The following is a 15,051-nucleotide window of genomic DNA, read 5'->3' as shown; positions in this document are numbered from 1 at the left end:
TAAATGTGCATTTAATGTCTATGGGGCTTGTGATGATAATCCCCTTTTCATTCTTGTTACTGATAATTTGTGTCTTCTCTTTACTTTCTTTTTCAGTGTAGTCAGAAGTTTCTCAACAAATAATGATAGAACAATTGAAGATCTCTATGCCAAAAAAATTAACCTTGATTCATATGTCTTAACTTATACAAAGTTAATTCATATATTTAAATGTAAAACTTCTATAAAATAGGGAAAATCTTTATGATTTTGTGATAGGTAAAATGTTCTTAGATGTGGAACAAAATGCATGATTCTTAGAAGAAAAAAATTGATAAATTGTGTGACATCAAAACAAAAAACTATTGCCTTGCAAAAGACTCTATTAAGAGAATAAAAACTCAAGCTACAAATTGAGAAAAAATATTTTCAAGTAACATATTCAACAAAGGACTTACATCCAGAATATATAAAGAACTCAACAATAAGAAAATAATTTAATAAAAATGGCAAGAGATTTGAAGAATTCCTTCACCCAAGAAGATATATTGATAGCAAGAAAAGCCCATGAAAAGACACTCAAACACCGTTAAGTAAGCTGACTATATCAAGTGTTGATTACAATACAGAGCAACTAGAATTCTTGTACATTGCTGGTGGGAATGCAAAATGGTACAGGTATAGCCACTCTGGAAAAGAGACAGTTTTTTATAAAGTTAAACATATGATTACATATGTCTGATCCAGACACTCACCCCTATATACTTACTTGAGAAAAATGAAAACATATGTCTACATTTTATGCAAATGTTTATAGCATATTTATTTATAAAAACTAAAAACTAGAAACAACCCAAACGTTCACTGACAGGTGAATAGATTAACAAATTGTGGTAGATTCATACAATGGATTACTACTCAGCAATCAAAAGAATGAACTATTGATGTACACAACAACATGGATGAACCTAAAAGGCATTACGCTAAGTGAAAAAGCCAATCCCAAAGGTTATGTGCTGTGTGACTCCATTTTTATAACATTCTGTGAAAGGAAAATTATAGGGCCAGAGAATGGCTCAGTGGTTTCCAGGTATTTGGAGTAGGAGAGGCTGTGGCTACAAAGGGGGCAGCACAGGGGTTATTTTTGGCTTGTTGGTACTGCTCTGTGTCATGGTAATGGTGGTAGTTACTTGAACCTACACACATATTAAAACTCCTGGAACTATTCACCCCCAAAATAATTAATTTTACTATTTCTAAATTTTAAAAAAAATTAACAATTTTTTTAAATAGAAGGGAATATTTTCTAGGTTGGAGGATAGTACTTGGCTTCATGTCAGTGGTGAGGTTTGCCTAGGTATAAAGAAAGATGAGCAGGATTGGAATATATAAGAATAAAGAGTTTCTGGTTGAGTGATTTTCATGAAAAGTGGCGATACTAGGCAAGATATATGTTCTGGACAAGGAATAAAAATGCCTTGGCTATTATAGGAAATGGTAGCTAGTGGAAAAATATTGTGGACTAGAATTTTGAAGTAATTCAGTGGCCAGATTAAAGAACTGAAAGAGAAGGTACTACATTAGGCCCTGATTCCTAAGATTTTTCCCCTATGACCCAAATGATGGATAAAAATGCACAATATTCTCTAGTTTGCATGACCAGATTTGATAAAATCCGACTCCAAATCACTAAAATAATTAGTGATTTTGACAAACGTAAAAAAAAAAAAAAACTCAGTCATGGACACTCACTACAGGCCATCACATAGTTTGAAAGGCTCTGGGTTATTCAGTTATTCATAATGTCCCACACACTCTTTTATTCCCATTCAGGAAGGCATCTTGGAATTTTAGTGACAGTGATGCTATAGGGATAAACTTGATTCTAGCATAGGTTATAAAAAGAGAAGTAATTCACAAACTTCAGTACTTTTATTTGACTATTTTTAGTAATAAATTACTTGCAATACCATATTAGATTATCAAAAACTTAAAATGAACTTTTGCATTCATTTCAGCCAGCACTGAGGAAATGTGGCATCATCCCCAGTGTCATTATGGAGTTGATTCTACTACTCAACTCTGATGATATTAAGTGGTGAATAAAGTAGATGAGGTGCCAGTCCTCATGGAGCTCTAAGTCTAGTGAAATTGAAAAAGTGATATACTAAAGCACATGGGTCATGGTTGAAGAAAGACTACAAGATAACTGGATTCAGAGGGAAACAGAGAAAGAAGCTTGCGTCACCAGAAGGAAATTTGTAAGTGGATAGGAATATTAGTCAAGGCTCTTTGGTTGCAAATTACAGAAACACAACTCAAGTTGGGCTATGCAAAAGAGGGATATCACTGGCTTATGTAACTGAAAGTCCAGGGCTGTTAAGGGATGCTCAGTGTATTTCATCAGTCATCTAGCTCACCTCTCCACTCTGCTTTCCTCTATGTGACTATTCTTGGACTTCATGCTTACCTCCCAACAACAAAAGAACTTGCCAACTTTTCCAGAAACAACAGGGCTGACCCTTATTGTCACAGATAGGCCAATAAATCATGTTCACATCTCTGGACCAATTCCAGAAGCATGGAGATAATGGTGGGTTGAGTAACCAGGCCAGGCCATATTCCTCCTCCTAGACCCAGAGGTTAGAGTTATTCAAATTTGAACTGAGAGTGGGAGACGGTAGCTATGTCAACCAAAATCAAGATTTTGTATTTGGATGAAGAAGAAATGACTGATAGCAGGCAACGCAATGGAAATAGAGATCTTCTAGAATGGGGTTGACATGGAAGGTAAGCTCAGCTCATTCCAGATCCATTAATAAGACTCCAGAAAGACCCTAAACTGGAATAATTGTATTTCAGAAGCCCACCATGCACAGGTGTTCATATTATGGAAACTCTTTATTCTCACATTTATCTCAGACTGCAACTCACTTCAGAGTTTCAATATTTACTGTTGTGTCTCAGAACTTCAGAGTTAAGACATTTTCTGAGTAATGATTGGAAAGGGGGGTCATAGTCCAGAGGAAAGGCTCATGAACTTGGAGACAGATGATTTACATGTGAATCCTGAGTATCCTCACTTCCCTGACTCAGCCCCTCACTATGAAAATGCAACTGGTGTGAGAATCAAATGAGATAATAAGTGAAAAAGCACTTTAGTGTTTCAAGTAAAATTCTAGTGAGAGACATTATTGTTGGTGGCTTCTTATAAGTTGGTCATGCATTAGCAGCTTTATTAAACACTCCTGAAGGAAAGAGAATTATTTCTCATCCTTTTTGGTATCCCAAAAGGCCTACCACAAGGCTGGAAAAATAGCAGGATCTTCCTAATTTCTTATCGAGTAGCTCAGTGAGTAGGTGAAGGAAGGAATGAATGACTTTGGGCTTAAATTCCAATACAAATTCCTCAGAATGATTCATTTTATCATGATCAAATTTTTTTAACATCAATAGGTAAAGATAAAAGCCTGATTCTCTGATCTCTGAAAATATTGTGTGCAGTTCTCGGCATACCTTTAAAACACATAAAGAAGCTAGAGGAAGTGAGGAGGAGGACATCGAAAATGATCAAGGAGGTGGGAGCAGGAATGCCATCCAAGGATAGATCAAAATGGGTTGCTTTGTTCTGGAAATATAAAGGCTGAGAAAGAAATGATCAAAGTCTTTGAAATCCTGGGGGGTGGGGAGATGGATGGGGTAGAGATTTACCCTGCCTGCAATGTCCTTAATGCCCACATCACAGATCGAAGTGTGGGGTCAACCCAATGCGGTATTTCTCATGATTTTAAGATAGTCTGTAGATTAAGAATCACTTTGAATGATGAATTTTCAAATTCGCATCAGGAATGAAGTCATTTAAGCTACTTGGGCATCTGGAATTCGCAGAAGATGAGGCTGAAGAGGCACTTGTTCTAAAAGCAATTCATCTAGAAAGGTGGAACTTCTGCAGAAGAGCTGATGGAGAGGGCCAATCAGGGAAGAAAAACTGATAGTATCCTAAAACTTTAGGCAGTCAGTGAACAAATATGTCTGAACTTTTACAAATGCAATTAGTGAGCTGCCCTTACAGACTTCTCTGGCTGCATTGTAGGTCCCATTTCTTTAGAAAGCTTTCTGTTGCCACCAAGTTTGCTTACTCTGTGCTGAAGAGTAAGCCCAGGACTTTGACATCAGACCAGAGTTTAAGTACCAGTTTCATGATTACATTAAGTAGGTGTCATTTTGTTGCAAGTAATATGTAATCAAATTCAGATTGGCTTCAGCACAAAAATAATTTTAGGTTCAAGTTTATTCAATTGTAAAGACTAAGCAGGGATCAAACAATATCATTAAATTAAAATACAACTCTCTCTCTCTCTCTCTCTCTCTCTCTCTCTCTCTCTCTCTCTCTGTCTTATTCTCTCCCTCCTTCTCTATAACTCCCCCCTGAGCTAAGTTCTGTGTGATGGTTACTCTTACGAGTCAACTTGACTGGGCTAAGGGATGCTCAAATAGCTAATAAAACATTATTTCTGGGTGTGTTTATGAGGGTATTTCCAGAAGATATTAGCATTTGAACTGGTGAACTGAGTAAAGCAGATGATCCTTCCCAATATGAGTGGGCATCATCCAATCCACTGAGGGACCTAATAGAACAAAAAGGTGAAAGGGGAGTTCAGTCTCTCTGCTTGAGCTAAGACATACATCTACTCCTACCCTCGGAAATCAGCACTCCTGTTTCCCAGCCTTTCAGACTCAGGTCAGAACTTATACCATTAGCCCCCTGATTTGCAAGACTTTGGACCACTGACTTTTCTGGTTTTCCAACTTGAAGATGGCAGGTCGTGGGTCTTCCTGGCTGTGGGCCACCACTCGGGAGAGCAAGGCAATACATTCCCAAGGGCAACTTCTGGGGAGGGTTGAAGCTGTGGGCCAATTCAGGTGACATTTAGAACCTCCGTAACCATGTGAGCCAACACCTATAATAAATTTCCACTGATATATCTATGTCTGTATCTATATATCTGTATCTATATTTGTATCTCCTATTGGTTCTCTTTCTCTGAGTAATACACTCTCCCTTCCTCTTGGTTTAGTCCACAGAGTCTCATGGATTACTCTTATATAGTCTAACAACTGCAACAAAATTAAAGCATCTCTCTCCCAGCAACTCTAATAAAAGTCCTGGGGTTGAATACCATGAGACCAACTATGTCACATGTCCATCACTGTGGTCAAGAGGGAGAAAAAAGCTGGCTGGCCAGACCTGAGTCACAGGCTCATTCTTGAAACCGAGAGAGCGTGGCCACCTGATTTGAATCATGTGGACTGAGAGAGGAGACCCCCAAAGGAAAGTCAAAGCTGTTCGCGGATGAAGAGGAAATGAAAGTAGGTCAGGCAAAACAACAGAGGTACGTTTCAGTTGGTGAGCATGCCCAGCATCTCCTCTGAAAACCATTTTGTCGAGTACCTGAACACATCCTACACATCTCTGTGAGCCTTGTTTAACAGGCACCTCCCCCAAGAAACTGCTCCATCATCACCCTTCAGGGCTCCCTCCTTTCTCTGAATCCTAAGGCACCCCTTTTGGCAGCATGTCTTTTCTCTCTCAGGAAGGTTCTCAGGGACTGGGACTGTATATCACTCCTCTTCTATGTCCAAAGCAATGTCAGCTAGAAAAAATCAGATCACACAATGTGTACCTGGAAAATCAGACTCTTTCTAAACAGGGAGGTAGATTTCAACTCAAACAAAGGACAAGCTTTCTAACAAGTAGAGCTTCTCAGTAAGTTCAAGACTGGCTTGCTGCAATGAGAGGATGAAGCAGCAGGGATGGACCTCTCTGGTTAGAGGCAGTGGAGAGGACTTAGGCATCAGGTGAGTAATTGAGCCAGATGGATTTAGGGTTTTGTTTTAAACTTGGTCCCATGGGAACAAAGGGCCATTGTGGGCAGAGGTTGATTGGAGAGTGCCCTTGGAAGAATCACATGTAAGAAAGTATGAAAAGTGGATTGAACAGAGGGAAGTGAGGCTTCAGCTGAGGACTCAGCCAATCCTAATTCTGGAACTGGGGTGGTTCTTCAGAGTTGTTCCAATTCAGACAAGATGCTGGCATTTTGCATCAGCCAGTCATTGGCTATGGGCTGACCCCTAAGAGAGCAAGGCAGTTCCCCATTCCCAAGGGCAACTACCAGTGAGGGTTGCAGCTATGAGCCAATGCAGCTGATATTCCCAGCAACTGGGGGATGGATGTGTTGACCTTGAAGAGGGAATGGGGATGGAGCATCCAGTATCCACTAATGTTCCATCTAGCTTAAGATATTGTGAGATGTCCACTTGTTTTTAAGTCTTAGTGTGAGTTATTTGTCATTCTCTATCTCCAAACTGTTCCTGCCAAATCTTACTACCAGATGTAGGTGGAGTCTGGTTGCATGATCAGTTGCTCAGATCAGAGTGGAAAAAATAAGAAAATAAATAGAAAAGTTGGACTTAATCACATTCCCTAGGAGAATCATTATACTAAGAATGACTCCTTCCTATCTGACTTAAATTCCCTCTAGTGTTTCCTCCCCCTGCCCCCCACCAACCCCATCTCCCATTGAACTGGGCAAGGTGCAACAATAAGAACAAATTTTTAAACACTAACAGACTTTGCTACAACCAACAAATTAGTCACTGTCAGAACCATTGCCCAGCCAAAGAGCCCATGGTACCATACCATCTGATACCCATTTGTGTGGTATGCTGGTAAATGTTCTTCAACAACAGGTTTTTGGAGGTGGAGGGCTTATTTGTGGCTTTTGCCTATTTCTGTCAGTAAATACTCCCACCATGGCCAATTTCAAATTAACAATGTGGCATCACTGAACACAGAATTGGGCAAATTTGTACACAATCATCTCTCACAAGTTGAGACTACCACAACTACTGGCTGGAATTAATCCTAGGATCAGATTTACCAGCCAACTGGGTTGAAATACTGTGCTACGATTTTAAAGGATGCTTAAAACTATAGCTGAGAGGCATTAGAATTGATTTGCTTTGTGGTGAAGGCAAAGTCATGTTTTTATTGAGGAGAAGCTGATTTACAGTATTATATAAGTTTCAGGTGTACAGCATGGTGATTTATAATTTTTAAAGATGATATTCCATTTAAAGTTATTATAAAATATTGGTTATATTCCCTGTGCTGTACAATATATCCTTGTAACTTATTTATTTTATATCAGTACAGAGTAGTTTTACCTCCTAATCCTCTACTGCTAGATTGCCCCTCCCCCTTCCCTCTCTCCACTGGTAACCACTAGTTTGTTCTCTATATCTGTGAGTCTGTTTCTTTTTTGTTATATTCATTAGTTTTAGTTTTTAGACTTCACATATCAGTGATAACATACAGTATTTGTCCTTCTCTGTCTGACTTATTTCACTAGGTATAATACCCTCTGGGTTCGTTGTTGCAAATGGCAAAATTTCATTCTTCTTTACTGAGTAATATTCTATCATGTATATATATACAACATCTTCTTTATCCATTCATCTGTTGATGGTCACTTAGGTTGCTTCCATATCTTGGCGATTGTAAATAATGCTGCTGTGAACATCGGGGTGCATGTATCTTTTTGAATTAGTGTTTTCATTTTCTTTGAATAAATACCTAGGAGTGGGATTGCTGGATCATATGGTAGTTCTAATTTTGGTTTTTTGAGGAACCTCCATACTGTTCTCCATAGTGGCTGTACCAACTTACATTCCCATTAACAGTGTAGGAGGGTTCCCTTTTCTCCACACCCTCTCCAGCATTTATTGTTTGTAGACTTTTTTTTTTTTCTTCTTGTTTGTAGACTTTTTGATGATGGTCATTCTGACCAGTGTGAGGTGATATCTTGTTGTGGTTTTGATTTGGATTTCTCTAATGCTTAGTGAAGTTGAGCATCTTTTCATGTGCCCGTTGGCCATTTGTATGTCTTTTTTGGAAAATATCTCTTCAAGTCTTCTGACCATTTTTTTAATCGGGCTGTTTGTTTTTTGGTATTGAGATGTATGAGCTGCTTATATAGCTTAGATATTAACCCCTTATCAGTCGTATCATTTGCAAATATTTTCTCCCATTCAGTAGGTTGTCTTTTTGTTTTATCAGTGGTTTCCTTTGCTGTGCAAAAGCTTTTAAGTTTAATTAGGTCCCAGTTGTTTATTTGCCTTTTGTTTCCTTTGCCTTAGGAGACAGATCCAAATTAGTATTGCTACAATTAATGTCAAAGAGTGTTCTGCCCATGTTTTTTTTCTAGGTGCTTTATGGTTTCCAGTCCTACATTTAGGTCTTCAATCCATATTGAGTTTATTTTTGTATATGGTGTGAGAAAATGTTCTAATTTCCTTCTTTTACATGTAGCTCTCCAGTTTTCTCAGCACCACTTATTGAAAAGATTGTCTTTTCTCTATTGTATATTCTTGCCTTCTTTATTGGAGATTAATTGACCATAAGTGTGTGGGTTTATTTCTGGGCTCTCTATTCTGTTATGTTGTTCTATGTGTCTGTTTTTCTGCCCGTATCATACTGTTTTGATAACTATAGCATTGTATTGATAGTATAGTCTTAAGTCAGGGAGTGTGATACCTCCAGTTCTGTTCTTCTTTCTTAAGATTGTTTTGGCTATTCAGGGTCTTCTGTGTTTCCATACAAATTTTAAAATTATTTGTTCTAGTTTTGTGAAAAATGCCATTGGTATTTTGATAGGGATTATATTGAATTTGTAGTTTGCCTTGGGTAGTATGGTCATTTTAACAATATACTTAACCAATCCATGAAGACAGTATATCTTTCCATCTCTTTGCATTGCCTTCAGTTTCTTTTGTCAGTGTCTTATGGTATCCAAGTACAGGTCTTTTACCTTAGATTCATTCCTAAGTATTTTATTGTTTTTGATGTGATTGTAAATGGAGTTGTCTCCTTAATTTCTCTTTCTGAGAGTTTATTATTAATGTATAGAAATACAACAGATTACTGTATATTAATTTTGTATCTTGCAACTTTACCAAATTCATTGATGAGCTCTAGTAGTTTTCTGGTAGCATCTTTAGGATTTTCTATGTAGAGTATGATGTCATCTGCAAACAGTGACAGTTGTACTTCTTCCTTTCCAGTTTGGATTCCTTTTATTTCTTTTTTTTTTTGTATGATTGTTGAGACTAGGACTTCCAATACCATGTTGAATAAAAGTGGAGAGAGTGGGCACCCTTGTCTTGTTCCTGATCTTAAGGGAAATGTTTTCAGCTTTTCACCATTGAGTATGATGTTAGCTTGGACTCATCATATATGGTTTTTAATATGTTGAGGTATGTTCCCTCTATACCCATTTTCTGGAGAGTTTTTATCATAAATGGATGTTGAATTTTGTCAAAAGCTTCTTCTGTATCTACTGGGATGATCATATGCCTCTTATTTTCACTTTGTTAATGTAGTGTATCTCACTGATTGATTTGTGGGTATTGAACTATCCTTGCATCCCTGGGATAAATCCCACTCGATCATGGTGTATGATTCATTTAAAGTATTGTTGGATTTGGTTCGCTAATATTTTATTGAGAATTTTTGCATCTGTATCCATCAGTGATATTGGCCTGAAATTTTCTTTTTCTGTGATATCTTTGTCTCTCAAAAGTCATATACTGAGAGTTAACTTCTCCCAGCACCAGCTACATTTTCAACATTACAGTGACAGGTATATATGCAGATTATCTTCATGAAAATACCTATTTATCTAATTTATTGCTCAATCCTTTGGTGAGGTCACACAGACTTAGAGAAAGCACTTGTTACTCTCTCTCAATTATCTACCTCCCACTCTTGTCTCTGAACTTGATTCTCCTCTTCTGATCTCTTATCTTGCTCATTTCCATCCTATTACTTCCTACTTCCTTCAGCATTTCTTTGCATTGATGTTCAAACTTGACTATCTATTTGATTGTCAATCACATTATTTTTCCTAGGTCTTTTATGTCTCTTCTGGTTCTACACACTGCTGCTCTTAGCAGCCAGTGACTTGATCCTTTGTTTATTCATTTAAAGGACAATTTAAACAATACCAGTAGAAGGCATGGCTCAGCCCTTTCTACCAGGGCATGTTTGATGAGTCTTCAGAAGGAGAAATACCGATGTCCTCTGTGATGTCTGTCTTAGTCCATTCAGGCTACTGTAACAAAATACCACAGACTGATTGACTTATAAACAACAGAAATTTATTTTGCACAGTTCTGGAGGCTGTAAATCAAAGCTCGAGATGCCAGCATGGTCTGGGGAGAGCCCTTTATCCAGATCACAGACTCCTCATTGTGTCCTCACATGATGGAAGGGGCTAAGGATCTCTGTGGTAACACTAATTCCATTCATGAAGGCCTCATTCTCATTGTGTAATCACCTCCCAAAGTCTCCACCTACTAACCTTTGGGGGTTAGGATTTTAACAGAATATTGAAGGGATACAAATTTTCAGACCATAGCCTTCCACCTCTGCCCCCCAAAATTTATGTCCTCATATGCAAAATACATTTATTGCATCCCAAGGGGGATGCACACCCCATAAGTCTTAACTCATTCCAGTATCAACTGAAACACGTGAAGTCCAAAGTCTCATCCGAATATCATCTAAATCAAATATGAGTAAGACTCAAAGTATGATTCATTCTGAGGCAAGTCTTTCTCCAGATGTGAACCTGATGATGCGAAATCAAACAAGTAATGTTCTGCCAAAATTCAATGGTGGGACAGGCATAGGACATATATTACCATTCTAAAAAGGAGAAATAGGAGAGAAGGAAGGATAACAGGTTCCAAGCAAGTCCAAAATCTGAAAATATAAACAGCAATGTTATTTTAAGAAGGCTGGGATGTGTCATTGTTTTTAACACTCTCCAATGGGAAACCCTTCTCAACTCCCCAGCCAGGCTTGTCTCACCTTCTTCAAGCCCCTGGACACAGACTGGAATATGTATGTCTCTGCCCACATACCTCTTCTGCCCTTTGAGGAGAAAGAAGGGCTGCAGCTTCTCCTCATCTCATGTGTTCAGCAGTCCTTAGCCCAAGGCTAGGAATATGGTAGGCCCTTCCTGAAGTTCTGCTGAGTTCATGTAACTCCATTCATCTGGAGAAAAAAAGTGTTTGATGAGTTCCTTATAATGAAGTGGGCTTTCCAAGGTCACCCAGAGAAGCTCAAGATAGAAGGAGCACCTGCTCAATGCATTCCATGATGAGACCTCTTCCTCCCAGATGCAGGGCCCTGGGGACAGAGTAAGGCAGACTTCTAGGAGAAAGTTCACATTCACGCATCTCCAAACCCAGCTCACCACTCAACAACAGTCAGATGGTGACCCTGGTGCTGTCCTTCAAGGACATTTCAGGATTGTTCACTGCAATCTTCCCTCCCAGCACAGCCAGACATCTCTGCCTCTGGCTATTGTCTGATTCTTCCTGATGGCCAGGAGAATAGCCAGGGTCCCCAAGAGATTTTTTTCCTTTTATTCTATCATTGTCATAGACAAAGTTATTCTTTAATTATCTTCTGTGGGTTGGTCTTTGTTGTTGCTGAATTTGTTTCTTCTCTCCTCTGGTTATTACGATTTGAATATGGAACACCCAAGAAACCTGTCATCTCAGCCACAGGCTGTCACTGGCACAAACACTGCTGTGTTGGAGACACGCTAGAAAGTCCCCAGAAGGGAGGATGGAAGGGCTTCAAGAGAGTGATTCAGGAGGGATTGGAGAGAGAGAACCCCAAAAAGTCTTTAAATTGTATGGACTTCTTAGGTAAGATACTGCAAACTAGTGGCCTGTAGACTGGATCCAACCCTTAATAAATGTTTGATTCACTTGTTTAGTGTTTTTATTTTAACTGAATTTCTTGCCAACATTTAACAATCAAAAGATTACAAGAAAATATCCAATGTTCCACTCTGAAAAGTCACATCTGGCAGTGCTGCATGTAGATCCCCTCAGACTAAGAAACTGCTGCCTCCTTTGGATGGGGCATGAGCTCTTAGCTTCACCACTGCCCTCTCTGGCCCACCTTACCCATTAGCAACTCCCCTGTTTTATAAGTTTGCCACTCTTGCTCTGGATCCTACATTACACTTGGTCCTAGCTCCTGCCCCTTTTTCTTTTCACACATGCATACTTTGCCCCTTCCTCCTTTCTGAGATCTCTTTCTGCCTCTCTACCCCACTGCTATCCAGGGCGAGGCAGCCTAGTTTTGAGCTGGGCACAGTCAGCTAGACCACTCCACTGGATATCCTGCCATTACTCCAAACAGCATAGGCTGAGTGGAACACATCATCTTCCACAGCCAGGCTTGGCCTTCTCCAATGCTTCCATCATTCTAGACTCAAATCCAAGAAGCCATCTTTCTTCCACCTCCTGTATCTATTGATAGACTTGTTACTTCTATCTTTCCTCAATGTCTTTCCCTGAGCCCACTCCCTCTATCCTTGATGAAGTTCTCGTTAGCTCTAATCCAGATTCCAGTCTTGGTCTCCTAACTCTTCTACTCAATATCATTTCCCTCCTCTTTCTAACTTACTCTTTATGCAACTGCTGACAATCATTCTATAATCATGGCTTGGCTCATATGACTTTCCAACTCACAAGCTTTAGATGACAGCCCACTAGGTGCAGAATTGGGTTGGGTTCCTTAGGAAGGCATTCAGGCCTCTTTAGAGTTTCTACCCAGTCATTTTAAGCTTTATAAATGCTGGAAGGGGGAAGTCAGAAAGAGCTGAGCTATGAAATAAGTCAGACTTGACTTGAAGTTCCAGCTCCACCCCTCAGCCTCTTGGTCCTCAACTATAAAATGGGGATATAAGCTTCTGGGTTAATGGCCCCTCACTTTATCTCTTCCTATTAAAATCCTACCCATCTTCAAGACCCAGATCAAATGCATATTGCATTGAAAGCTTCTCCCCTTCTTCTTCATATCATTCTTTCATTGAAATAAAATCTGTTTCTCTAGAATAAGAGTCAGCAAACACTTTCTGTAAAATGTTTCAGGCTTTGTGAGTCATGCACTCTCTGTCTTAGCTATTCATTCCTGCTGTTGAACTACAACATCAGCTGCAGATGTTATGTAAACGAATGAGTAGGGCCATGTACCAATAAAACCTTATTTATGGGCATTGAAATTTGAATTTCATACAATGTTCACCTGTCAAAAAATATTATTCTTCTTTTGATTTTTTTCAGTCATTTAAAAGTGGTTCATGTGCCATATAAAAACAGGCAAGCAGTGGGCCAGATTGGGTCTGTGGGTCTTAGATTGCCAACTTCTATTTTAGAGAATAATTTTTTGTAACTATTCATTCTCTCTCTCGCTCTCTCACTCTTGCTCTCTCGCTCTCTCCTCCTCCTTCCCTTACTAGATTCTGAACTCATCAATAACAGACATATGTTCACCTCTCCATCACCCACTCCTGGCAGAGGAAAGTCTTTCTCCAGAACTAGTGCACTTAACCCCTGTGCTCTAGGATACTGCTACCAACTTCAGGTAGTCCTCAGATTTTGCCATTGCCATCATGGTTTGGGATTCACAGGAGGCACAAATGTCAACAGATAAAGCACACTTTTAGAAAATTTTATTTTCTCATTAACACCAAAAGTAGGAGAGAACATTGCCGAGTGTTTTGAGAGTTGGGGAAAATGTTTCCCTAAACCCTTCAGATGACTAAACCTGTGAAGACTCCAAAGTCCTAGTGCCACATTTCTATACTGCTGTCCAGCCTACAACCTGGAAAGCCTTGTTATAGATCCTGCTCTCTTTAGCTCTGCCTGCAGTCCTGAATGGGTAAAGATTGTCATCCTATTTTTATAGCTGGGGAACCACTGCTGAGAGAGGTTAAATAACTTTCTCCAAGGCTCAGCATGCCAAGGAGAGAAAGCAGGTTGTCTATGCAATTTTTCCTCTCCTAGGGCTAAAGAGTTAGAAATTCATCCAAGACTGCAAGCAGTTAAGCTGGGCTTCATTTGTTGAGTCTGGGGCAGACAACCCCTGCTCTGCCAGGGGGTGTTTTTATCATAAATTCTTCTCCACCCTGGGGTTATATTTGGCATTTCCCTTGGTCTTCAGAACATAACCACATATACTTTCCTGGCTGCCCAAGAGTTTGAAAAAAATGTCAAACCATCTACTGCATCGTGATTGGCTTCCATGGTAGAAATATATTGCTTTTGCCTCCCTAGCATCCATCTTCCCTTTTCTGGTGACAATAACTCAGTTTTCCTTTGTAGGAACAACCCTTTCTTCATGCCTGGCCCATTGGTTCACGTGGGGTCTCACTTCCCACCTTCAAAGGGGATCCATGACTCAGTCCTGATCAATAAGAATATTTCATCCCCCTGACCCCAGGGATCAACTTGGGAATGGAGATGAGACTTGATTCAACTAACTCAGCTAAGATTCTAGGGGCTCTGTGGGAGCTATTGGCAAAGAGAAACACTCACCCTCTGGTTGCTCAACTAGGAGGGCATAAGCCTGATGTTTTCAGGGGCCACCTTGTAGAAAGTGCCTCTGTGAGAGTGAAGCTGACACTGAAGAGGGCAGAGCTTTGGGGTGGAGAGAGGAAGAACCAGACTCATGACACCACCTGAGTTTCAGCATCCATTTGTGCTTAAAGCCTAACTCTCTGCCTCTTGAGATAATAAATCTTTGGGGGGTCTTCATCCAGCTTGAGAAGGATTGTGAGACCTCATAACCCTCCCCTTTCCCTAAGCCTGTTGCCCTCATTTCCCACTCCCTGCTCATGTAACTTCTGTGCCTTGAATTCCCCCTAAGAATGCTTCCAAATCCAGTCCAGACTTCAAGGCCAAGGTCAAGTCCCATGAAGATCTTCCAAACCCCTCACACCATGGATCCCACAAGGATCAGTCTCCCTCTCAACTGCTATATCGACTGCAGTGATTACATGGGTAGGAATAGAGGTGGATGACCAGGATATCTTTTGGGAATACAGATAACAGGACTTACTGATGGTTTTGATGATAGATTATACAAATACAGGGCTGTTTCTTGTGGCACCAGAGTTTTTTGAGCTTGTCATGTCCATTTTACCA

Source organism: Mesoplodon mirus (genome assembly GCF_964341445.2).
Source record: "Mesoplodon mirus genome assembly, chromosome: 19".
In the NCBI taxonomy this organism is placed as follows: Eukaryota; Metazoa; Chordata; class Mammalia; order Artiodactyla; family Ziphiidae; genus Mesoplodon; species Mesoplodon mirus.
Note: the sequence above shows the minus strand (reverse complement) of the source record.